Consider the following 24,488-nt stretch of genomic DNA (forward strand, 5'->3'; position numbering starts at 1 on the left):
CATGGTCTCTGCCCTTGCTGGAGTGGAAAACAACCAACAGCTAGTGTAGCAACCATCCTTTCTCTGTATAATAAAAGTGAGATATAATCTGATTTACATAGAAGAACTGGGGTACCTCTGTTTCTGTCAGTGTCTCTGTCGCTCTGTCTATCCTCCTTTCTCCCAGAGGAATTCATTGTAGTTTGGGTGGCTGGAAGTCCTAGTCAAGGAGGCAGTTCCTGTGGTATAGTGAGGGCTTTATTGCTGAGCCATGGGAGGCCAAAGAGCAAAGGGAACCAAGCTGTCTCACGTCCCTTGATGGTGGCACTACTTCATTCACGGAGCCTCCACCCGGTGCCCACCCTTCCAAAGGCCCTTCCTTCCCACCCATGGCATTGCTGATTGCGTTTTCAGTGCTTGAACTTTGGAGAGACTGTTGGACCATGGTAAACCCACATGAGCACTGAGTTGGATATACTTAGGGGAATTCTAAAGGAACTGTTATTAAAAGTAGACAACCTTCCCAGTGAAGTTGGACTGGGGTCCAGCTATATAGAACCGAGCCCCTCCCCCTTCCTGCAGTATTAGCAGCTTGAACAGCTTGTTTCTTTTCTAGAAACAACATAGAGCTGGATTCGTCTGTTACCAGGGACGTAAGTTTTCATCTGACTACACTGCTAACCTCAGCCTCAAAATGTAGGGTATATATATATTCCATAGTGGCTGCCAGAGCCCCACCACCACTTCCCTGGTTAAAGTCAGTAAAAGGAACAGTAAAGGGCAGAGAGATGCCTGTTTCCTTTTAAGGCATTTCCAGAGAGCCCCTGATGTTTCTGCTTACTGTTATCAACTGCAACCAACTGCAAAGTTTCATTTAGCTGCGAGGGAAGTTGGGAAATGAAATCTTCAGCTTTGCTACCCTGAATAAAATGGAAGGTCTTAGGGACGAAAGTATTCTGAGAATAGTAGCAGTGTTCACACCATCTTCTGAGTACAGACGCTGGTGATTACTAAATGAGTAAGGTGAATTTTACCACAGTCAAAACCAATAGAGCAGGCTGGGCATGTGGCTGAGTTGGCACAGTATTTGCCTAGCATAGAACACCCTGGCTTGATCCCCAGCACCACACAGACCTGCTGTGATAACAAACACAGTATGTGTATGCAGGAGAATCAGAAGTTTCAAGGTCATGAGTTCAAGGCCACTTTGGGGTAATTGATTCCTACTTTATTTTTTGAGACAGTATCACTGAATCTGGAGTTCACTGGTGAAGCTAAACTGGCCCACAAACCCAGAAGCCCTCTCAATACTGTGATTTTTTCTTTTCTTTTCTTTCTTTCTTTCTTTCTTTCTTTTTTTAACATGATGTACCAAGGATCTAGACTCAAGTCCTCATCCTCTCATGACAACATTTTACTGACTGCTTTCTTCTAAGTCTACTAACTCTATTGATTGTGGCAAAATTCACCATAACTATTTAAAAGCCTTTTTCAATATCTATTTGGGTTCTCTTTTGTTCGTTTTTTGTTTTGTTTTTTGTTTTTTTTTAAGACTAGGTCTCTCTAGCCGTAGCTGTGCTAGAACTCACTATGTAGACTAGGTTGTCCTTGAACTCACAAGGACCTGCCTTCTGAATGCTGGGATTAGAGGTATATGCCACCACACCCCAGCCTATTATTTTTAATTATATGTATTATCTGTAGGCCCAGCTAGTGATCAATTAAGACACAGACACTTGTTATATTTTAAAATAGCCTTAGTTAGCCTGGGGCAGGACAGATGCAGAGATCTGTTGTGTCTGGATGCATAAGCCTTGGCTCTACTGTTTTCTCCTCTTATAGGCGCCTGCCCCAGTCTCCTCATGTTCTGATTGGCGGCTGCTCATCTAGCTTGCTGTAAATGTCTCTTTCCTGATCTAGTCCCTAGTCACCAGTCACTAGTAATCTGGAGTTAGGAGTTAAGCCGAACTTGGCCTTAAATTCATGGACTGTCTGAAAGTCAGGACACCTAGGGTTATGGCTGGATCCTATGTGTCTTACAAATCACTTCCTCCTCCTCCTCACCTTCCTCCTCCTGGCCTTGACATTCCACAGCTTAGCCACAGCATGCTATTTGCAAGGTAGTTTATAATCTCACTTCTTTAATATCAAATTCGTAGACAATTCCTCACATGTAGCATAAAGCAGTTATGTTTTAATTCTCTAGGCCACAGTCAAGCTATTTCACAAGGTAAGTGGTATAATGAATAAACATTGATAAGACGTGGGAGCCACGGCTTGAACGGTCACCTGGGGACTGTTGGCCATCAGCACTGCACAACCAGGAAACAGTGTGCAGCAGGTATGAGAAAGTGAAGATCTGCTTACTCCGGCTTGTGTCACAGCAAGTACCATGCCACTCTTCTTTATGTGGGAGTCCTTACCCACTCAGTTCTTGTAGCTGTTTTGTAAGTCAATCCAGAAAGTTCCAGTGATCTGCCCCAATGGCCTTTCCTTCATAAGAATAATGATTCTGTCCAAATGAGGGAAATGGCCCTGCTGTTTACTATAGACCAGATTTTCTAGTTCACTTGCTGAACTTGGTTGGTACTGCCATCTTGACATGATCTAGAATCCCCTAGGAGGTAAGGCCTGGCCATCCCTGTGCACATATGTGAGGGCGCCGCTAGACTAGTACATACTGACACGTTCATTTAAAAGCCCTATCTGGGCAGCATGGTTCCTTGGGTTGGGGTCCTGGAATGAATAAAAATGTGGAAGTGAGGTGAGCTCCAGTTCCCATATCTGCCTCCTGACTGGATGCCGTGTCATCAGCTGTCTTGCACTCCTACCACAGCGCCATCTCCCTCTCTACACACACTGTGAACAAAATAAGCCCACCCTTAAGTTGCTTTAGTTGGGAATTTGGTCACAGTGAGATTAGTAATACACCCCCACCCACCCACCCAAAGAAGGTTGGACCGAGGCCCCTGGACATGTCGGGTAAGCTCTCTACCACCAAGCTATATTCTCAGGGCTTTTAACTTTGAAGATGTGGGCTTAGTTGCCTAGACTGGCCTTGAAGTCACAATACTCCAGTCTCAGCTTCCCAAGCAGCTGGGATTACAGATGTGAGGTCCAGAATGGCATTTACACATACACATACATGTATATACTCACATATGTGTGAGTATAGATACCCATGCTGGGCTATGATTGCTCGTCAAACGCCACTTTCCCCTGCTCTCTAATCCAACTAGGAGTCCAGTCTGCGAATTCCTGTAAACTTGTAGGGACTGAAAAACCTCACCTCCGTGGAAATCAATTAGCTGCTGCTATGATTCCAAGTGGTGGTTGCTGGAAATATTTGCTCCTGTATTATTTGAAAGACAAACTAGAATGTTGCTCACCTGTCCTCCGTGGCTAATGGTCCTCCTGTTGGCCCCACAGGCCAGTAAGTAAGGTTGTATGTTTTGAATGTGAAGTACCCTGCATACACACAGGCTCACACGTTTGAGCCATTGATCCCCAGGTGATGAAGCTGTTGCGGGCGTTGGGCGCAGGGTTGTGGAGACCGTTTGGGAGGTGGGTCTTCCCGGAGGAAGGGGTGTTGAGGGTGATTAGTTTTCCTGCGTCTGCCCTGGCTCTGTACATCCTAACTACTGATGTAATCTTTCCAGATGCCTCACTCCCAATGCTATGGCCCTGAGGTAAACCTTCTTCCCCTTCATGCCAGAGTACATCCTTTCTCCTTTGTTTTCTGTCATGGCAGCGAGAGAAATTAACGAGCAAAGCATCATTGTTCCCATTTTATAGACCAGAATACTAAGTCGGCCAGCAGGTGGGTGGCCAGGCCTATCAACCTTGAGTGTTTAAAGGTGCAAGGAGTGAGTGTGCTTGTCCTTCAGCGGGTAAGCGCGTGTGTGTGTTGGAGTCTGGGAGCTGAGGCACAGAGTTGGCCGGAGGGAAGGCTTGATATTTACTTGAAGTCACCAAGTCACTAGGGACTAATTGTGCCTGCAATCCTACTTGTCCTGTGCCCTCCCTCAAGCAGTAGGCAAGGGTCGGTGTGAGCTGAGTACCCTCAGTGGACGTGCGCCAAAGCCCCTTCATTCTCTCGGACATAAAGACAATAACTATTATTGTTAATTTCCACACTGTGGGGTGTGTGTGGGTCGCACTGCTCACTGGGCCAACATGGTGGCCTGGACAGTCAGTCACACTGGATGAGGTGAGGTAGTGCAAGCTTCCCTGCGGCCTCCCCCTCCCATCAGTCACTGCAAGGCCACCCTGACAAAAAGGTCCACTCTTCAATGCTGGCCCTATGCATCTCTTATCTATCCCTCTTTGTGTTTATGAAATTTCTTTCCTTGGATGATGTGATTTGGACAGTGAGCTCTCAACAGCCCCTCCGCACCCGAGACCTAGACAAGACAGTCTGTGGTGGACATGCACTCCTTCAGCAACTCTCAACTCCCCCCTCCCCTTTGTCTAGGAATCCTTTCCACAAGCTCCTAGACCATAAGGGTATTGGCTCTGTCCTTATTTACAGAAGTGTCATTGGGACTGATATGGGGATAACAGTGAGTAGATCCCAGTCACGGAATAGAAAGAAGGCATTGAAGGGAGTCTTCATCAGGCATTCCTTCCATAGAGCATAGGGCAGGCATGGTGCCCAAACCCTGGCCAAGCCTTTCCTCAAGGAAGCTGTCTGTGGAGTCCAGTGGAAGCTCTCGAAGACCGCCAGCACCAGGTGCAGAACCCAGCGTCTGGCCCAGCCTAGCCCTCCCATTCAACCCTCACACTTCTGTGTCTCAAAGAAGCTAGCCCTCTTCCATATTCCCTGAAGTTGTCCCAATAGATGGGGAAAGACCTTTCCATGCAGGGAATGGATGTGCCAGACGGCCCCCACAGGCCAGGAGGAGCTCAGGCTTGCCTTGCCATGGTATAACCAGCACCTGCCTATATGTCGAAGCCCCAACACCCAAATCCCTTGGCACACTGCATCAGGAGGCAGCCACTCCCATGGGTTAAATGAGGTCATCTGGGTTGCCATAAACCCGCCAGACTGGTCAGAGGGAAGCCCCTATGAAGACATGGGGAGAAGGTGGCAACCAATCCTAAGGCTTGAGAAAAGCCAACCTTGCTGATACCTTGGGCTCAGACTTCCGACAAGTGACCACTTGAGCAGCCCAGTGTCTGGCGCTTTCTTGCAAGCTGGTCCAGAGAACTAACAGCCAGGAATGGCCACTCAGGCAAAGGAAGCTGCCTATAGAATGCATGGGCACACCTACAGACACTCTGCACCCACTGCCTCTGAAGCCTGCTGTGACCCTGTGTGGCTGCTGAGGCCCCTCTGCTTTCTGTCCACCAGGCTGTGGCTATGATGGTGTTTTATCCTAAACCCCAAAACCATCACAGGTGGGCCAAGTACATGAGCCCGTGCTAGCCAGACATGAATGGAGACAGCCTGGATGCCTTCAGACCTCGTCCATTTGAAAACTGTCAAGATCTGTGTATGTCTCTTGTCACTGACATTCTAAAAGCAGCGAGGTATACATCTATCTGTCTAGACACCCGAAACCTATTAGAGGAGAAGTGTAGCTGTTCTTGGAGCAACACAGGAGTGAGAGCCAAGTTAAGTTCCTTTTGAATTATTAATTCATTAGATACACTGTTACTGTTTTTCCCCTGAATAATTAAGAAAGATTGATGCTTCCTAAACGCTGGCACAATCTCTTCTTTTAATGCTTGTCCCTTTGGCCTATTCCTAGCTATCTCTCAAAAACCCATCCAAAGGCCATTCTGTACAAAGTATTCTTATCACTGGTCCCAAGCTAAACAGGGCTTCCCCTTCATTATCAGTGCTTCTCGGCGTAATGACGGGGTCTTGCAGACCAAACTCTTATACACATCCTAGAATTCCCATATTGATGTTCTCGCTCCCAATCTAGTGAGAGTTGAAGGTGTGTGTGTCAAGATTAAATAGGGTGGGTGGGTCTAGGACCCGTAGTTCTCAACCTTCCTGATGCTGAAACAAACCTTTAAGATAGTTCCTCATGTTACAGTGACCCCCCACCATAAAATTATTCCATTGCCCCTTCATAACTGTAACTTTGCTACTGTTGTGAATTGTAACATAAATATCTGATGTGCAAGCTCCAAAGGGGTCTTGACCCAAAGGCTGAGAGCCACTGGTCTAGGAGTGTGCTGGCTGATTTTATGTCAACTTGACACAAGCTATAGTTATCAGAGAGGAGAGGGCCTAAATTGAGAAAAAGTCTCCAACACAAGCCTGTAGGGCATCTCCTTAGTTAATGATTGATTCAGGAAAGCCCAGCCCATTGTGGGTGGTGCCATCCCTGGGCTGGTGGTCCTGGCTGCAATAATAAAGCAGTCCAAACAAGCCATGAGGAACAAGCCGGTAAGCAGCACTCTCCCATGGCCTCTGCATCAATTCCTGCCTCCAGGTTCCTGCCCTGTGTGAGTTCCTCCTGTTTTGACCCCTAGATGATGAACAGTGCTGTGAAGGTGCAAAGTAAATAAGCCCCTCCCCCTCTTCCTCCCCAGTTTGCTTTTGGTCATGGTGTTTCACCACAGGGCTGGGATACTTGGGTATTGCTTTGGCTGACCTGGCCATGTTGTTTGAGGAGGATTGTTGAAGGGCCATGGAACTTTGGTCTAGGAAAGCCATGGAGTGCTGAGGGCTCAGTAGGATGTTATAGGCACCTGGAAGATGAGAATGTTGAGGGCACTACAGACGATGGAGGCCTCAGGCTTGTGAAGCTTCTGACAGAAGCAAAGACTTTACTGGGCCATTTGTATAAAGAATCTGTGGTTCTGGTCAGCTAGGGCTGAAGAATCAGCTGTGATTAACAAGAGACCAGAGCCACTGAAGTCAAAGCTTTGCTCAGCTGTGGCAACGGATGCCAGTCAACTCGGTCTGAAGAATCAGCTGTGATTAACAGACCGGCACCATTGAAATGAAACCTTCGCATTACTGGGACCATTGATGCTGGCCAGCTGGAGCTGAGAAATGGGCGGTGATTCAGAGGAGACCAATATCACAGAGGCAAAATCTTCTGGGAAGTATTCTTCTGAGAGTCAGCACATAGCAGCTGTGTCCCAAAGGTGGCCGAGGTTGTACCACATGCTGGTGGCTGAACTTGGCCATGTAAGAGTCAACCAGCTGGTACTGGTTTTGAAATCATGGGTCCCGAAAGGCAGCTGAAGGTCGGTCGGTCCTGTGAAAGGTCAAGGAAGGGCATTGGTGAACATGCCGCCCAGGCCCAGCGGAAGACCCCAGCATTTTGGAGATGACAGTACCATGAGATGACCACCAAGAACAGTAGTAGTGATGGAGTGGTGCCACAGGAACAAGAAACTGTGTGTGCTGTAGAGGGTGGAGCCCGAGAAGTGACCCATGCCCTTTGAAGGAGCCCAGAAAATTGTGAGTAACTCCCAGGCATTAGATAATGAGTTATTTACACAGTTGGAGTGCGGAGTATGGAGCTCTGATGTGATCGCGGCCGTGGCCTGGTTCTTTCCTCTTGAAGTGAGAAAGCATTTATTTTTGGCTTTACAGGAGCCTACAGTTGAGAGGCTGAAATTTAAAAGAGATTTTTTAGCTTTTAAAGGAGACTTTGGGTTTTGTTTTGTTTTGTTTTTTTTAGATAGATTGAATTTTAAAGTATTTTTGCATTTGTAAAAAAAGTTTATGAAATGCTCTATATTGTGATGTTTATATTGATGTGTGGTCTTGGGTGAACAAGAAAGGAAAGGTTGTGGCTTAACAGCAATATGTTTATTTGTCCAAGCTGACAAGGGGTCGGTTGTGCTGGCTTGTTTTATGCCAACGTGACCAAGGCAAGGGGTCTGCAGAGCTCTCTGTGACCTGCAGGCTGTCATCCACACAGTTCCTTCACCTCGGTCCTTGATTCCAGCCTCAAGAGCTGTAAGGGGTAGCTGTCTGTAGTGGAACTGCCCACCTGGCACATTGTGACAACAGCCGAGCTGACTAAAATCCAGGTGATGTCCCTCACCTTACAAAAGGGCCCTCCTGGAGGAAGGGGCCCTTCAGCTCGGCACTAAGCACCTGGTGACACTGACTGGCTTGGGGTGGAATTTCCCTGGCATGAGTTAACCAGGCAGCGACGGTGACCTAGGAAAGATTCTCAAAACAATAGGCTCTGGTCTTTCTGCTCTGTTGCCTGACCTGCCCCTCCCCTCAAAAGTTCTAGAAACGAGTTGTCCTTTCCTCAAGGGAGCCTAGAGCCTGAAGGTGTCCCTGCCTCCTAGCCTGGTCAGAAGGAAGGATTGCTGTAGGTCTTGTAGGTTCCCCCTCTCTCTGTCACATTAGGTCAGACCTCCACTCAAGTCACATCCCAATATGGCTGTCTGTCCCTCATCAAAACACAATATAAATCTAAAGGATTTCCCCAGAGTCTTTAGGCCTTCATTCCATGGCTCCGACATCTACAGATCTGTCATTTAAGTAAATGGTTTGTGCTTCTCTCTTGCCAATCTGTTATATCTGTTGTTGCAGGAATGTTGGTCAGGCCCTTTATCCTCCCACCTGCCTGCTGTCCCCAGTCTGTTGTTTACACTTAGGTTGGTGCTGTCTTGGTGGAGAGTGGGGTTCCCTTATGCGTGGGCATTCTGTTTGTCTTGGGATGGCAGCGGCCTGATGATGCCGGTTACAAGCCTGTTCTGTGACAGATCCTTCATCGTCCAGGCCAACCCTGCTGCCCATAGCATTGAGTCAGAATTCACAGTGATATGTCCAGACAGGCCAGTTGAATGAAGTGCACCTTCACCCCTCCCCCATCCCACCCCCCCACCCCCCCCCACCCCCCCACCCCCCCCCACCCCCCCACCCCCCCACCCCCCCACCCCCCCACCCCCCCACCCCCCCCACCCCCCACCCCCCCCACCCCCCCCACCCCCCCCACCCCCCCCACCCCCCCACCCCCCCACCCCCCCCACCCCCCCACCCCCCCACCCCCCCCACCCCCCCCCACCCCCCCCACCCCCCCACCCCCCCACCCCCCCCACCCCCCCACCCCCCCACCCCCTCCCCCATCCCACCCCCCCACCCCCCCCACCCCCCCACCCCCCCCACCCCCCCCACCCCCCCACCCCCCCCACCCCCCCCACCCACCCACCCCCGCTTGCTGCCGCCCTGGGACTGCCACCAGAGGACGAGCTGATATTGAAAGATTTATAGTCAGTCTCGTAAACAGGGTGAGTGAGCCAAGCTTCGCCATCTCTAGGGATAGGCCCCTTTGTGGATGCAGAAGCAGTAAACAGCTCTCACTTCCTGCTTGGGGCGGGGGAGCAGCCAATCACACACAGAGAAAGAGAAATGGGCAGATCAAGCCTGGATATCAAGCAAGGGAGCTAGAGAGGAGGGTCAGAGACGGGTGGGTAGCTCCAGGAGCATCTACGGATGGAGGAGCACGCCCATGAACGAGGGGCTGCCCTTCTGCAAGGACTTCAACTGGGCGCTCTTTATGGGACGACTCCAAGGCTGGCTTTGAGGTTCAGGACATTTTTCTCCTCCATCCTGTTCATTTTGTTCTACGCTTGGGCCTCGCTTCTAAGTTTCCTAATTGAAGTGGGGCACCGACCGGGGATTTGGCACCACCTAGTGGCCAGGGAAAGAAACGCTGCCAGTTAAGTTTCTGATCAACTACAACCAAGCCCTGAAATAGTATCTTAAACACAGAGATGAAAGTCATACAAAGTAGAGAGAACAGCAGACCCTGTGAGCCTCGCCACCACGCTCACATCGATGAACCCTCTGGAGGTCACCTTTGTGTGGAAGGGCGTTGCTGCTCCTATCCATCCAGCTAGGCTCTTTAGGCTTTTTATTTGGTTACTTAGGTTTTATGAGACAGGGTTTTGTTATATAGACTAGGTTCACCTTGACCTTGAAATCCTCCTTTCTGTACTTGATAAGTCCTGAGATTGAAGGCGTGTGCCACCATGCCTGGCTTGGCCATCTTTCTAAAAACAAGCTATGAATAGTATTTGCTCTGGAGTAAATCCTCCAGGAGGATTTGAACCATCCTCCTTTCTCTCTCTCTCTCTCTCTCTCTCTCTCTCTCTCTCTCTCTCTCTCTCTCTCTCTCTCTCTCTCTCTCTCTCTCACACACACACACACACATACACACCACCCAGTTCTTATTTTTTTAAAGACGTATTTATTTATTATTGTGTATACAGTGTTCCGCCCCCATGTACATCTACAGATCAGAAGAAGGCACCAGATTCATTATAGATGGTTGTGAGCCATCATGTTGTTGCTGAGAATTGAACTCAGGACCGCTGCCAGGGCAGCCAGTGCTCTTAACCTCTGAGCCATCTCTGCAGCCCCACCACCCAGTTCTTACTTTTTCATAAGCTTTGTTCCTGATGAGAGAAACCCCCCCCACACACACACACACCCGTAGCCAGGGAGGAATGAAGCCAGCAGGCTTATTCCTGATTTCCTGGTCCTTCAGTCTCCCAGATCCATCTGCTGAGCCTGAGCCCACATCTAAAGGCCATAATCTTGCTTTTATTACTTATTACGGTGTTTCTGGCAGAGGTGGTGGCTGGCTTTGGGGATGAGGTCCACAGAGGGAGGGAAAGGGTCCTACGACCAGAATCAAATGTATCCACAAATCTCACACACCAGTAACTTGAGGGTAGCTCTTTTCACTCAGCTACAAAGGCTGCCTTTAGGATAACCCAGGATAAATACTGCTTTCCTGAGGACACACAGTGTAGGGATTAACCATTTATTTTGTAAAAAAGGAGATAACCTTTGCTATCTGTTTAGACACCAGAAAAAAAAAGAGTCACAAGGGACACAGGCTGTGTGGACAGCATCCAAGAACTGCAAGAGAGGGGTCATTGCAGAGCCCAGCATTTGAGTCTTGTTGTATGAGGTGAGGGAAGGATACACAAGCCATAAACATGCAGGGCACATCTCACAGAAATTCATTCCCCTGGTGGTCATCCCTTTGCCTCCACAGAGTAAAAAAGATTACATGCAGCAAGGTTTTAAGAAGGTTTAGAGGGTCTAGAGAGATGGCTCAGTGATTAAGAGAACTGGCTGCTCTTCCAGAGGGCCTGAGTTCGAGTCCCAGAACCTACATGGCAGCTTACAACTGTTTGTGACTCACTCCAGTTCCAGAGGATCCAGTGCCCTCACACAGACATCCATGCAGGGGAAACACCAGTGCATACAACATAAAAATCAATAAAAGTGTTTAAAAGGGCCCTGGAGAAGAAGTCCACTATAGCATGCTGCCAGAAGGTGATGAAAGTCCCCATGCAACCGGGAAGTTCATGCATCATGTCCATGAACGGAGTGTGATCCTCAGGACATCTGGGCAAATGTTTTCACTCTCATTGTCAATATCTGAAGACAGCATAAGTCATTCAGATAAGTTCAAGGAACTAGATATAACTCTTAACCAGGTACTTTTTCTTACATGACAAACCAAAGTGTTATTCCAACTTGGGGAGCCAGTCAGTTTGTTGGGCTTACTTACAGAGATGCAGGAGCGACAGCAGCCACACAGCACTGGGAAGACTTTGCCCCAACAAGCATCGTGACTCCATATAGTTGAATAGATGAGTCTACCTCTTCCCAGTTAACCTCCGCACTTTATAAACTAATGCCACATGAGATGAAAAGGCTACAGGCATTTAGAACAGAGCTGTATACAAATAGCCTGGTGTGTGAGCAGGGGTGAGTGCTTCCCGGAGTGTGGGTAGCGGTGAGTGCTCCCCAGAGTGTGGGCAGGAGGGAGTGCTCCCCATCCCTTCCTTCTGTGACACCTAGAACGCCAACAGTCCGCAAGCCCCATCTTGGGCTGTGTCTCTTGTCAAGTGACACACCGGCTCTCATGAGGATGATGGCTGCAGTTCTCCACAACAAAATAAAAAGCAGGACCAATTTCTTTTAACTTTTTTTTTCCTTTTCATTAAAAAGTATCCTCTTGAAACCTACAAGAAGAACTTTATGACAGGCAGATCTGGGTCCTGGGGTCCTCCTCAAACTAAGGCACCAGCCAAGGAGAATATAGGCAGTAAACTTCGAACTCCTACCAAGACCTAGCCGACGAACATGATATTCTCCACCATTGAGTGGAGAGTGAGATCTGACTCTCACACGAACTCTGGTGCCCCTTTTCTGACCACGTCCGCTGGATGGGGAGGCCTGGCAGCACTCAGAGGAAGGATAGAAAGTTACCAAGAAGAGACTTCATATTCTAAGAGCATATATAGGGGGAGGAGGTCTCCCTCAATCAAAGACATTGGGGAGGGGAGAAGGGAGGAAGTGGGAGGGAGGGAAGAATGGGAGGAAATGGGGGAAGGGCTAACAATCGAGATGTAATATGAATAAATTAATTTTAAAAAAAGTACCCTCTTGAAATGCAACAAGAAAATGAGTGGAAGGAAATTTACAATTTGGGGAGCCGTTTGACTAAAAGGTCTCTCCTGGGACAGAGTAGACGCACTGACTCTGCAGCTGCATGTGGAACCGTTAGGGAATGCCCTTCCAGGGACTGGATGGCATGACTGAGGCACATTTTCCATCTGTGATGTCTACAGCACTGTGAGAACACTTCCCGCTGGCCCCTGACCAGTCCAAAGCCCGTGTTTAGGTGACAGTTTTCTTCCACATGGAAAAACCCCAGCAAGTGGAGGACTCCCCACCATGGGACCCTGTGCACCTCATGACTGTCAGATGTGTTTCCTAGTCTGTGTCCCTAAGGAGTTTATCCCTATGAAAATATGAGAATTGAGATCACACTAGACTTTTCCCCAGCCATGGCCGTGCAGTGTGAGTTGGAATCTTTGTTCATGTGGTTCTTACCCGGTTGATGTTATCAGTCTTGTTGTTTGGTTTGGTTTGGTTTGGTTTTCAAGACAGGGTTTCTCTGTGTAGCCTTGGCTGTCCTGGACTTGCTTTATAGACCAGGCTAGCCTCAAACTCACAGCAATCTGCCTCCTGAGTGCTGGTATTAACGGCATGCACCACCACATCTGGCTAGTCTTGTTGTTTTAAGAATAGAAATTTGCCTTTGCAACATACTGCAAACAAACTGTGGTCTTAAGTGAGGCACAGTGCATATCTGTAACCACAGCTCTTACTGGAGCCCAAAGCCAGGCTAAGCTACATGGGACCCTGTTTTTAAACAATAGTGGACATCTGGGGGGACAGCTAAGCATAAGAAGCCTGCTCATCATGCCAGTGTGAGGGCAGAATTCAGACACTCCAGAATTCCCAAGAAAGCTGGGTGGGTGTGGCAGCCCACCTGCAATACCAGTGTCTGGGAAGAGGAGACAAGGAATTCCCACAGCGAGCTGGCTTGCCAGAGTATCAGAAATGTGAGTTCTGCATTCAATGAAAGATTAAATCTCTAGTACTAGGTACTGAAAAAAAAAAACCAGCTTTAAAATACCAGGTTTCTCATCTTGTCTGGAAAGAGAACAGAGGTTTGAAAATCATAGAGCTGGACTGTGGAGAAATTATAGCTGTGTTTTGGGCGTGGCTGACTTTGATGGCTGTATTCCTCTGAGTTTTGGGCATGGCTGACTTGGATGGCTGTATTCCCCTGGCTTCTGCCTTCCAGGCTTCTGCAGACACTGGAAGCTACTGGGCGAGCTGGGTTTCTGAGAACTGAGACTTCAGCTGGTGGTCAGAGGTCACAAGAGACTCTAACCTGTTGCTCTTAGTTTCTTTTCTTGTGGCTGTGATGCAATGCTGAGCAAATGCTACTGGCTTAGTTTCAGTATGTTGCCATGATAAAACATCATTGCCAAAAACAATGTAGGGGAGGAAATGGTTTATTCCCACTCACAGGGTCAAAGCCCACCATTGAGAAAAGTCAGGATAGGAACCTGAAACAGAAAACAGGGTGGACACTGCTTACTGGCTTGCTCAAGCTCACATTTACAACTCAGGATCACCTTTGCCAGGGAGCAGTACTGCTCACAGGTGCCACGCCCTCCTGTATCAGTGAGCAAAATAATTCCCCTCTCCTAGGATATCTAAACACCCATCTGATCTGGGCAACCGTTAATAGAGACTATTTTCTCAGGTAACTCTAGACTATGTCAAGTTGACAGTTAAACCCTCATAATTTGATTGACAGTCCATCACAGCAAGTCACGGCATCAGGAGGGTCAGGCAGCAGGTCCCATTGCGTCTGCAGTGGGGAAGCTCAGAGAGATGGTACCCAGCTGGCGTCCTTCTTTCTATTCAATCAAGGATCGCAAACCATGGAAGAGGGCCACCCACATGCAGGGTTTGCCTTTCCAAATCATAACTTAATCCAGAAAGTTCCTCACAGATATGCCAGAGGATGGTTCCTTAGGTGCTTCTAGACTCTCTTGAGTCATCTCAGCAAGAATCATCAGAGAATCTAAGCTGCCAAAGTCAAGACGTCTCAGCCTTCAGAGTATGAGGGGACTCTGCGCCATGACTCTGTGCCATGACTGGCAGAGGTTGGAGTCCTGGCTCCTGTGGGGTGATGATGGATAGCTGTTGAGGAGCAATCCCCATTGCACTGAGGCGTTTATACCTCAAAAGTCTAACTCTGGTGTAGAAACAGCTCAGCAGTCAAGAGCATGTTGTACTTGCAGAGGACCCAGGTTCAAATCCCAGTACCCACATGGCAGCCCGCAACTGGAACTCTAGTTCCAGCAGTGTAAATACACGTATGCAGGCAACACACACATAAAATATAACTTAAAAAGATCTATCCTCAACGGCAGTTCATCTGTATAATAAACACGGCACAGGGGCAAGGGATAGACAAAGGCACAGGGCAGGATGCTATGTGAGGGCTGTGACTGCGACCCAAGTGTCCACAAGCTCAGCTTGTAGGCAGTGTCTAGAAGGTCAAAGTGACCCAGGAGACGCCTACTTTGTGTTTTCAGGAGAATGTGGCACTGCCAATGCTTTGACTTGGGACTTCTACTTTCTAGGGCTGTGAGACACTGAACACAGTGTCTGAAACTGTTCCTGATACAATATTTGGACAGTCCTGGGGAACAAACACAGAGTTGTGGGGGAAAAAAGCTTGCTTACTTTAGTACAGTGTTTAAAAACTCTTTCAAGAACAAAATTAAATGAAGTTAAGATCCTCTTAAGTTTAATGAACCATGACTTGTGGCAAATTTGTTGGACCAAAATGAAACCTACTGCCTGCCAAATGCCATTAATTGGATTTTCAGGTAAAGTGTCCAAAAACAGATAAACACAGAAAAGCTACTCTTGCAGACCTAAGTCTTTAATAGTGTTTACACACACAGTTATCTGGAAAGACTGGAAAGTACCATTTGCTTTCTAAGGAGGAGCCATTCGCTTTTAAGGAGGAGCCATTCGCTTTTAAAATATCTAGCATGCCTTTAAACAGTAAGTAGGCTGGTGACTTAAGCTGATAATGGTGGACTGAGATAAGTCTGTCTATTGAATCTTTACTTCATCTTGAGAAAAAGAAAAGGGAGATTGTTTCTGATCAACATTTGAATTCTAATGTCTCCCTATGTCCATCGATTAAGGTCTTTTTAAGTGCCAATGTCCGGGGAAAATGTTAGTTTTTAAGAGTACCAAAGGCTGGCATGGTGGAGCCAGACTCTGATGCCTTTAATCCCAGCACTAGGGAGGCAGTGGCAGGTGGGTCTCTGAGTGCTAGGCTAGCCTGCTGTACATGGTGCTGCTAGCTTTCTTCCGTTCCCTGTTTTACAGTCTGGACTCCCAGCCTACAGCGATGGTGCCACTTGCATGCAGGATGGGTCTTCTCTTCTCTAGACACACCCAAAGCTGTGCTTTCCTTAGCATCTTTTAAGAGCTCCACAAGCCAGTTGAGGTTACAATCCAGACTGACTCTCACAAACAGGCATATGGCAGGAGCAGAACACTTCGTGTGCAGCTGTGGACCTTGCCTGTGCAAGAACATTTGTCCCTTGATGACCTTAACCTCCCCAAGGCACAGCCATGTTGTAGCATACCCCTCCCTCAGCCTTCCTGGTGCTGTGAGTGCTGGGGTAGCAGGCCCAAACCCTCCCTGGTCACTGTTAAGGTCCATGACATTCCACTATATGGACAGACCCCTGAAGCTTAAGCCATCCCTCCCTGTCGGGCCCTCATTTGCATGCACAGTACCTGTTGAGTATTGTTTGTTTGTTTTCAAGCTCTGATCATTTATTTGTTACTCTTTTTTTTTTAATTTAAATTTATTTTAAAAAATTTATTCACTTTACACCCCAACTGTAGGCCCCTCCCTTGTCTCCTCCCGGTCCCGCCCTCCCTCTCTCTTCCCCCCATTCCCCTCCCCTAGTCCTCAGAGAGAGGGGAGCCCTTCTCCCCTACCAACTGACCCCAGCCTATCAAGTCTCATTAGGGCTGCCTGCGCCCTCTTCCTTTGTGGCTTGACCAGGCACCCCGCCAGGCTTAAAGACTTTTTTATTATTATTATTATAATTTATTCATATTTCCCGCTTGTTATCCCCTGGCTTGTATCTTCCGGTTCCCACTCTCCCTCCCTCTTCTGCCCAATTCCCCTTCCCTAGACTTCTGCTGGGGTTGGCAGGGGGCGGGAGGGCTCATCCCTCACAGTGTGACCACAGCCTATTTTTATTTTTGACATGAAGTCGAAGCTCCCAGTGAGGACATCCTATGTCTCTTGGCAATCTGCTCCTGGTGCTTTTCTTTGGCTTCCTTCATTCTCTTGACCAAAAGTTTAGCCTATTCTGCAGCCTTCTGATGATTTTTCCTAGTGCATTCTTTCCTCAGAGCGGTAGGTCAGCATTTATACTGCAGGATGCGCCGAGTAACAAGGCTCTGACTCCTGGGTGCTTTAGTCGTGAGCTTCCTGCCATCTTTCTTTAAGGGCTTTCTGATAACATATTAGTGGACACTCCCTTCTTTAGAGAGATTGAAAAACTTTCAGATTTGGCTAGCTCTCTAGGGCCCCGACCAATGAGGCACAGTAGCGTTTGTCAGTTCAATCTCTCCTCTTCTCTCTTTTTCTTTCTCTTTTTTCCATTTTTTCTTTTCTACAATAATCAAGTCAAGAACACTCAGACAGGCATCCACAATGCATCTTTGGAAAGACCTGTGCGTCCTCTCTTCAGTTCTCCTCTGTCTGTATAAGAATGCCTCTCACTCAACAGCAGGCGCATTCTGCCAGGGTCAAGACACTTTGCCTCATGGGAAAAAACCTTGTCATTCCCACCGCCCATTGAACCACACGGCCCTTCCACGCTTCGCCCAGAACATCAGCAACTACTTCTGTGGCCATTCGCTTCTCACAGAGTTTAAAGTGCACAGTCATCATCTACTTGCATGACTTTCTGACAGTTGGCAGCTTGGGGCAAGAGATGTTCGGCTTTCTCCTGACACAGCCCCAATGGCCTAGGAGGTGGCATGCAAAAGCAAGCTGTGGCATGTTTGTGAAGCCTCTGGGACATTTATTCTCTCTTAGTTCTCAAGTACAGAAGTTCTTAGTCTAAAGTTGCCATTTAGGTGCAATTCCTTCAGCTGGGTGTGGTGGCCCACACCTTTTTTCTTTTCTTTTCTTTCTTTCTTTCTTTTTTAAGGTGTGACTCCTTTATTAGAAACCATGCAAACTTTAATACAAAATATACAAGTGCAATAAGAAGCTCGTGCTGGTACAGCTCCCGGGATCTTCTCAACACTGCAGCCATCCCACCCATAAATAGACCACACCGGGATGGCTGCACCAGAAGAAAAGGAGCATGGCCTCAGTCTCCTGCATTTTAGTTTTCAATTTCCACACCAGATTCCCCACTGCTCACATGCCTTCTGGACATCTCAGGCTCCCGTGGTCATGAGGGCTTAGGTACCATGGCCTGCAGGGCTTTTGACTTTCATTTCTGTTTCTCCAGCCCTGGTTTTGTGTCACACTTTGACCACTGGATGCCCAGGGAATGAGATAGATGCCAAAACCAGCCTCTTGGTTAGGAAGGCAGCAGACACACAATACCAACACACCCAGTCGCATCACACTGACTCACCCCAGCTGTCCCACTGTTCACTAGGCAGTAGTCTCGCTTCTTACTTTCCTTCTCACAAGGCTCCAGGCTGCCCAGAGTAGGGCAACAACCTCCAATGTCTGACAGCCTCAGGGGAGACTCAGGATCACCTTCCCTGGTTCAAGCTGGAGGGACTGGTAGAGGTGGCTCACAGCTTTAATCTCAGCATTCAGGAGGCACAGGCAGATCTCTCAAGTCCTAGGCCAGCCTGCTCTACAGAGTGAGTTCCAGGACAGCTAGGGCTACATAGTGAAACCCTGTCTTGAAAAAAAAAAAAACAATCAATCTATAGATGTAGTGCCTTCATTCCTAAAAATTATTTTACCTCATGTAACTAAAAAGAGACCCATCCAGGAAATGCTGAACACTCTGGAAGCCTGAGAGCTCCTGGGTGGGTGTGGTGAGGTTGGAGGCAGGAGCAGGAGGGCACTGAGAGCTCCTGGGTGGGGTGGTGAGGGTGGAGGCAGGAGCAGGAGGGCACAGATAACTGGCCTGGCCCAACCATTCACGCATCATATCACTGTCCTTTATGTATCAAATGGGACAGGATGGGTTCAGCATTGTGCTTTAAGACCACTGTGGAGGGAGGGGCAGACATTCAGGCATGGGCCCTGAATTCCTGGAGGCCATTATGGGAGCTGGCCTAGGTTTCTCTCTCCCCCATATACACTTCAAGGGAAAAAGACCTGATGACCAGTGTGGTAAGATGGTGGTATCTTGGCTCCATTTGCCTCGCCCAGAAGCTGCTTGCTTCTCCAGGCAAGCCAGCAGAGCCTCAGTCCAGCATAGAGCAGGTGAACGCACTGCTCTGCCTCACATAGGTCCAGGGATGAGGCTGGGCTGGAAGTGGCCTCTAGGTCCCCCCATTCCTTCTGCTTGGCCAGGAATGAGGGGGCGGCAGACGCCTACCTATGGGCTGAGGTGCTCAGGAAGCTTACTGGACAATGCAGCTAGCATTTCCCCTTCCTTAATTACCCCACGACTCCTGCATGACACTTCTGTGCCAGGCACAACTGCCCTTCCTGCTGTTTATGCCTTTCCCATGTTTGTGCTCTAAGTGCCCCAACTGTACAGTGCGTGGGAGGTGTGCACTCCCACCTCTCCACACCCAGCCGCTCCACTCCACTAACCCTGAGTGTCCTCTGGACCATCTCTGACATTCCACATACATAAACACATAAGCACTCAGTCACACTCAAACATACATTCAGACACAAATCTACACACTCAAACATACACTCAGATATATACATATACACACACACATATATATAATACACATGCACACACATATGCAGTAATGCTGTCAGATAGAACACACTCAAATATTCAGACACATAGACGTATCCCTACGTAAGCACAATCCACAAATTCAAATACCCCCAAACCCATGAAGTCAATCATAGGCACATATAACCACAGTCACACTGTCACATTCACTCATACCCAGATACTTAAGCACATTCACACATCTACACAAGCATATATTCACACACACACTGACACATAAACATACCTAAACACACTCTATGACATATCTGCAAACACAAACACTTGTACACACACTCAGATAATAAAGCACAGAAATAACACTTATGTCAACAACTATGGGGGTACCACTCAGTCAAGTGTCCCCTAAATCAACCTTCTCATTGTAGCAATCCAAAGGGAATGCTTACACTTCTGTCACCTACACTCCCCTCTGTGCCCATAGCCCAGTCTCTGCTGCTGTGGAGCACCACACCAGGCTCCTCACTGAGCCACGCCCCCATCATCTGTGCCCTTCAACTGCCCACCAGTCTCTCCTTTGCATCATTGGCTTCCCATCTCTTTTGGCTCCATCCTACCTAGGGCACATTTGCTGCCATTTTTTTCCATGTCAAAAACAGCAACTGGGAGTAGTGGCTCACATCTATAATCCTGACACTTGGGAGAATGAGGCAGGAAGACTGTTGTGAGTTCAAGGTCAGCCTGGACTACATAGAATTAACCCTGAAAAAAAAAACAAAAAAAAAAAAAAAAAAAAAAGAAGAAGAAGAAGAAAAGATCCACCAATAAACTATCCTGCTACCCAAACAAATTCCAAGCTGCCATGTGTCTGCTTCCACATCACCCAGAATTCCTCTAAGGGAGACTTTGTCTGCAGTGCCACCACCCTCCACATGTCTTTGAGAGTGCTCAGAGTTGGTCAAGACCAGCTACTTCAACCAAACCACCTTGCAGGGGCCACAGTGGCATTCTGTGTCTGGACTGGATAACTTTCCCAGTCCACACAGGATTTGGCTCATCTGCAACATTTGGTACACTTAGTCCCTTGTACTTCATGACATTTCAGGGACCCATTCAAGTCTGGTGACCCAATACCTAACCATCCCTCTGTTTCTTGTGTGACTTTTCCTCTTTTCCCCAAACTCACTAAGGACGTGGCTCATCACTTGCTTCTCAAAGACCTCTGGGCCAGTGAGCTCCAGCTTTGCATCTCCAGACCAAATTTTCCTCCTGGAGATTTCACTGGTCCAATCTGATGTCCCATTCTCACTCCACTCTAGTAGGCATTTCCCAAGGAATGCATTTGATAGATGGGAGGTGGTGTTAGAAAGCCTTAGGGATCTGCCTCTCAAGTCAGTCATGGGTGAAATCACATGTGGATGAACAAGGGCTATGGTGTTTAGCATCTTCTTAATCCCAGTCATGTGCTGTCTGAGAAAAGGCTAAGTGCACAGAGCCACTTATTTATCTATCCATTATTTTGATTATTCCTTTTACTTTGGGGGTGGGTGGGGGTCTTCCCCTTGGGTAGACGCTGCCCTGGCTGTCATTGTATTTCCATGCCTTACCCAAGAGCCTGAGATACAACAGGCTTGGAATATTTTGGCTGAGGGAGTTACCTTGTGTAGAGTGGGTGGCTGGAGTTGATCTGACTCCCATTACCCCATTCTCTGTGGTTGGGGGAGCTGAATTTGCGTGGCTTATGATAGCAACATACAGGGGCCTACAGAAAAGTTTGTTATCTGTAAACTGAAGCTAGTAAGACCAATTGCCGATTCCTTCAAGACAATGCTTTGACTTTTGATTTGGGATGTTTTTGGTTTGTTATATAGTCCAAGATGACCTCAAAGACACGATCCTCTTGCCTTAGCTTTCCAAAAGTTGGGACACCAGAAGGTGTACCATCATGTCTAATGAGATGTGTGTCTGGAGGATGAAGCTTGCTAATTGAAATATCTTCTCAATGACAGCCAGGGTGATTATGACATTGATTGACAGCCATGATTTGCATCCAAGGCACTTAAATCTAGTAATTTAACCTTCTTCCCTCCCCCCAACCCATAACCTACTCAAGCTTTAATTGTTCCTCTCTCCTCTTTCCTTTCCCCAAGGAGACTGATGAACTCTCCACTTGGCTGCAGCCCACAGCCACCCACATCTTGACCCTGTAAGCTTTTCCTTGTATACCATCCCAGGCACGAAACTTGACCACGTGGTCTATTTTCACAGCTTCAATTTTCCATTTTCCAGGCCAAGATGAACTAACAGAGCTTCCAAAACACTTCGCAGAGGCAGCGGCCACACAATGCTGCACCTACGGGCTTCTCAGAGTGACAGGAAGCATATTGAGGTGCTGTTGTGTATGTGTGTGTGGGGGGGTGGAAACCGGAGTGTCTGCAGCAGCATTAACACCTCCTTGAGATGCCTCCTGTGTGGAATCCACTGAGAGTGATTGCTTCCTCTCTCCCCTGACACAGTGCATGCCTCTAGCACAGCGACACCTCCTCTCAAAGTTTTTCCAGTTGATGTCACATTTCCCAAGATCTGCCATCATCCCCCAACCTAGCAGTGCTCCTCCAGTACTTCTTAAGCTCTGTTAGGCAGGATTTTTTTTTTCGAGGCAGGGTTTCTCTGTGTAGCCTTGGCTGTCCTGGACTCGAATTGTAGACCAGGCTGGCCTCGAACTCACAGGGATCCACCTGCGTCTGCCTCCCGAGTGCTGGGATTAAAGGCATGCGTCACTACTGCCCGGCTAGGCAGGGATTTTATTTGACTTAGTGAGAAAAATTAAAGGCTTAGGTATGAGTGGTCAGCAAGTCTCCCAGAGGCCTGAGGCCTTTGGAGGATTTTTAAAATGAAGACATATTGGAAAAATTAAGCCCTGTAGGTAGCTATACAGCAACAGGGAATATGAGCAGCTGAGTATGCAACTGAATGGTCCAATCCTTAGAAGGGATAGAGGACATCTGTGTGTGTGTGTGTGTGTGTGTGTGTGTGTGTGTGTGTGTGTGTGTGTTAATGTGTGCACAGATGTGTATGCACATACATACATGCTTTATTTTTAAAGATTTTAATTTTTAATTTTTAATTGTCTGCATGTATTGTATGTCTGTGTAAGGCTACCAGATCCCTTGGAACTGGAGTTATAGACAGCTGTGAGCTGTCATGGAGGTGCTGGGAATTGAACTCAGGTCCTCTGGAAGAGCAGCCAGTGCTCTTAACCACTGAGCCATCTCTCCATCCCCAACATGTGTATACTGTGCATGGGAGGCCAGGGAACAACATCAGTTGTCCTTCCTCGGATTCCATCATTTTTGTTTTCTGAGACAGAATCTCCCATTAGCTCGAGACTCACCAAGCAGGCTAAGCTGGCTGGCCAGTGGGCACAAAGGATATGTGTTTGCCTCTCAGTGCTGGGGTTACACCATTTTCCACTTAAAAATAAAATGAATTCTGTGGATGGAACTCAGCTTCCTTGACTGCCAAAAAGAAGGGATAGATTAGATGGCACTGAGAATTCTTCAGCTCAAGGCAAGCACTTTGCTGACAGTTATCTCCCCAGCCATGGGCCTAGGCCTCTCATTGGCTAAGAGCGGTCATGAAGGTCAGGGGTGCCAAGCACAGATGTATGAGTTCTGTTCTTTATGAAGCATCTGGCAAAGAGGACAGATGAAGATAAATTTCACCCTGACAGGGTGGCCTTTTTTGTGTGTGACCTGTACCTAGGGTCCCAGTGGTGGCTGGAATCTGAGCAGTGGCTATGCACTGTGTATTTGGGACACAGAGACCAGTAACATGTAGGTCCTGCACTGCAGGAGTCTACCACCTAAAGGGGAAGAAAAGAGTCACAGATGGGGTACTCTCTGTGGTAGTGTTCATTCTTGTTTGATTTTTTCAAACTAAAAATTCACAGAGGGATTTAACATGTTGACCACTGTATTAGGGCTATGTGATCTCAAAACTACTTCCACGGTCTGGCATGGAGCCTATGGCGGAGACAGAGCCAGGGGAACCGCACCAGAGGCGGGTGAGCATGCAGGAGGGTGTTCTGACTCCACTCCATTCTTCTTGGAGCGAAGCCTAGTGACACTTTCATTTCCTGTACTACTGCCTTTCTGAGTATCGTGCAGCTGTCATCTTCAAATGAGAACAGTGTCTTCTGTGGAATGGAAAAATAGAGACGAGAAAACATCTTAAACATTAAGAAGTATTGCAAAGATGGCATGTGTCACTCTGGCCTCTCTTTATGTGGTTGTCACCCACCGCATGTGTCACTCCAGCCTCTCTCTATGTGGTTGTCACCCACCTAGAATTGCTTCTCTGGTTTGTGCTAGGACGGACATGGCTATTGATGAGAGAGTTTCCTTGTAAAAGAGTTCTATTTGTCTGTTGATGGACATCTAGGCTTACTCCAACTCCTTATCGTTGTGAAAAGAACATTTGTTATTAAAATGATAAGCGTGACGGCACATGTACCTCTGTAGTAGGCTGTAAAGTTCTTCAGGGAGATTCCCAGGAGTACTATAGCTGGGTTATACGGTAGCTTCTTGAGAAGCCGCCACACTCATTTCCATAATGGGTGCGCCAGCTTACATATTGTCACGGTGTCTTCAGTGTTCCTCTTTCTTACATCCTTGGCAGCGTCTGCTGTCATTTATTTTCTTGATGGTAGCCATTCTGGATGCAGTGGCACATACACACACCAGAATTTCACTCAGCTGTAAAGGAAAACAAAGCTATGAAATGTGCAGGAAAAGGAAATGTATGGAACTGAAGAAGATCACAATTAAGTGAAGTGCCAAGACCGAGAAAGACACATTTACATTTGTTCGCTCTCATACAAGGATCCTAGTTTGTTAACTGTGTGTGTGAGAGGAAATCTGGGTAAAGACCAGGAAGCTGGAAGGAGGCCAGTGAGGCTGGGGGCGGGGGAAGAGGCTTTGAGGGAGGGGTAGGGAAGACGACAGAACAATGTACAAGTGAGGAAACTGGGGGCTAAAGAGTGAAGCAGAGGATGGGAGGGCGAAAGATAAGGGAGGAGCAGCAGAAGGGGAGAACCATCCAAGGTAATTATGTACAAGAATCCCAGATGGGACTCTGCTACCTTTTAATTTTTCAATTAAACAAATGTCAATTGGAAAACAAAACAAAGAAATGCCACTGACCAATGGCTTGAGAGTTTTGATCCTCACTGCCAA

The 24,488-nt window shown here is 47.8% G+C and overlaps 1 long non-coding RNA gene across 1 annotated transcript in view; it reads left to right on the plus strand.

Annotated features, from left to right (window-relative positions):
- The first annotated feature begins 7,267 nt into the window (after positions 1-7,267).
- Positions 7,268-24,488, plus strand: part of LOC311584668 — a 29,384-nt gene continuing 12,163 nt past the window's right edge. Inside the window, exons 1-2 of the long non-coding RNA XR_014774954.1 lie at positions 7,268-7,408; positions 21,541-21,640. This is a non-coding gene — a long non-coding RNA (uncharacterized lncRNA). The remainder of the gene's footprint in view (positions 7,409-21,540; positions 21,641-24,488) is intronic.

This window comes from Acomys minous, assembly GCF_964271855.1.
Source record: "Acomys minous genome assembly, chromosome: 15".
Taxonomy (NCBI): Eukaryota; Metazoa; Chordata; class Mammalia; order Rodentia; family Muridae; genus Acomys; species Acomys minous.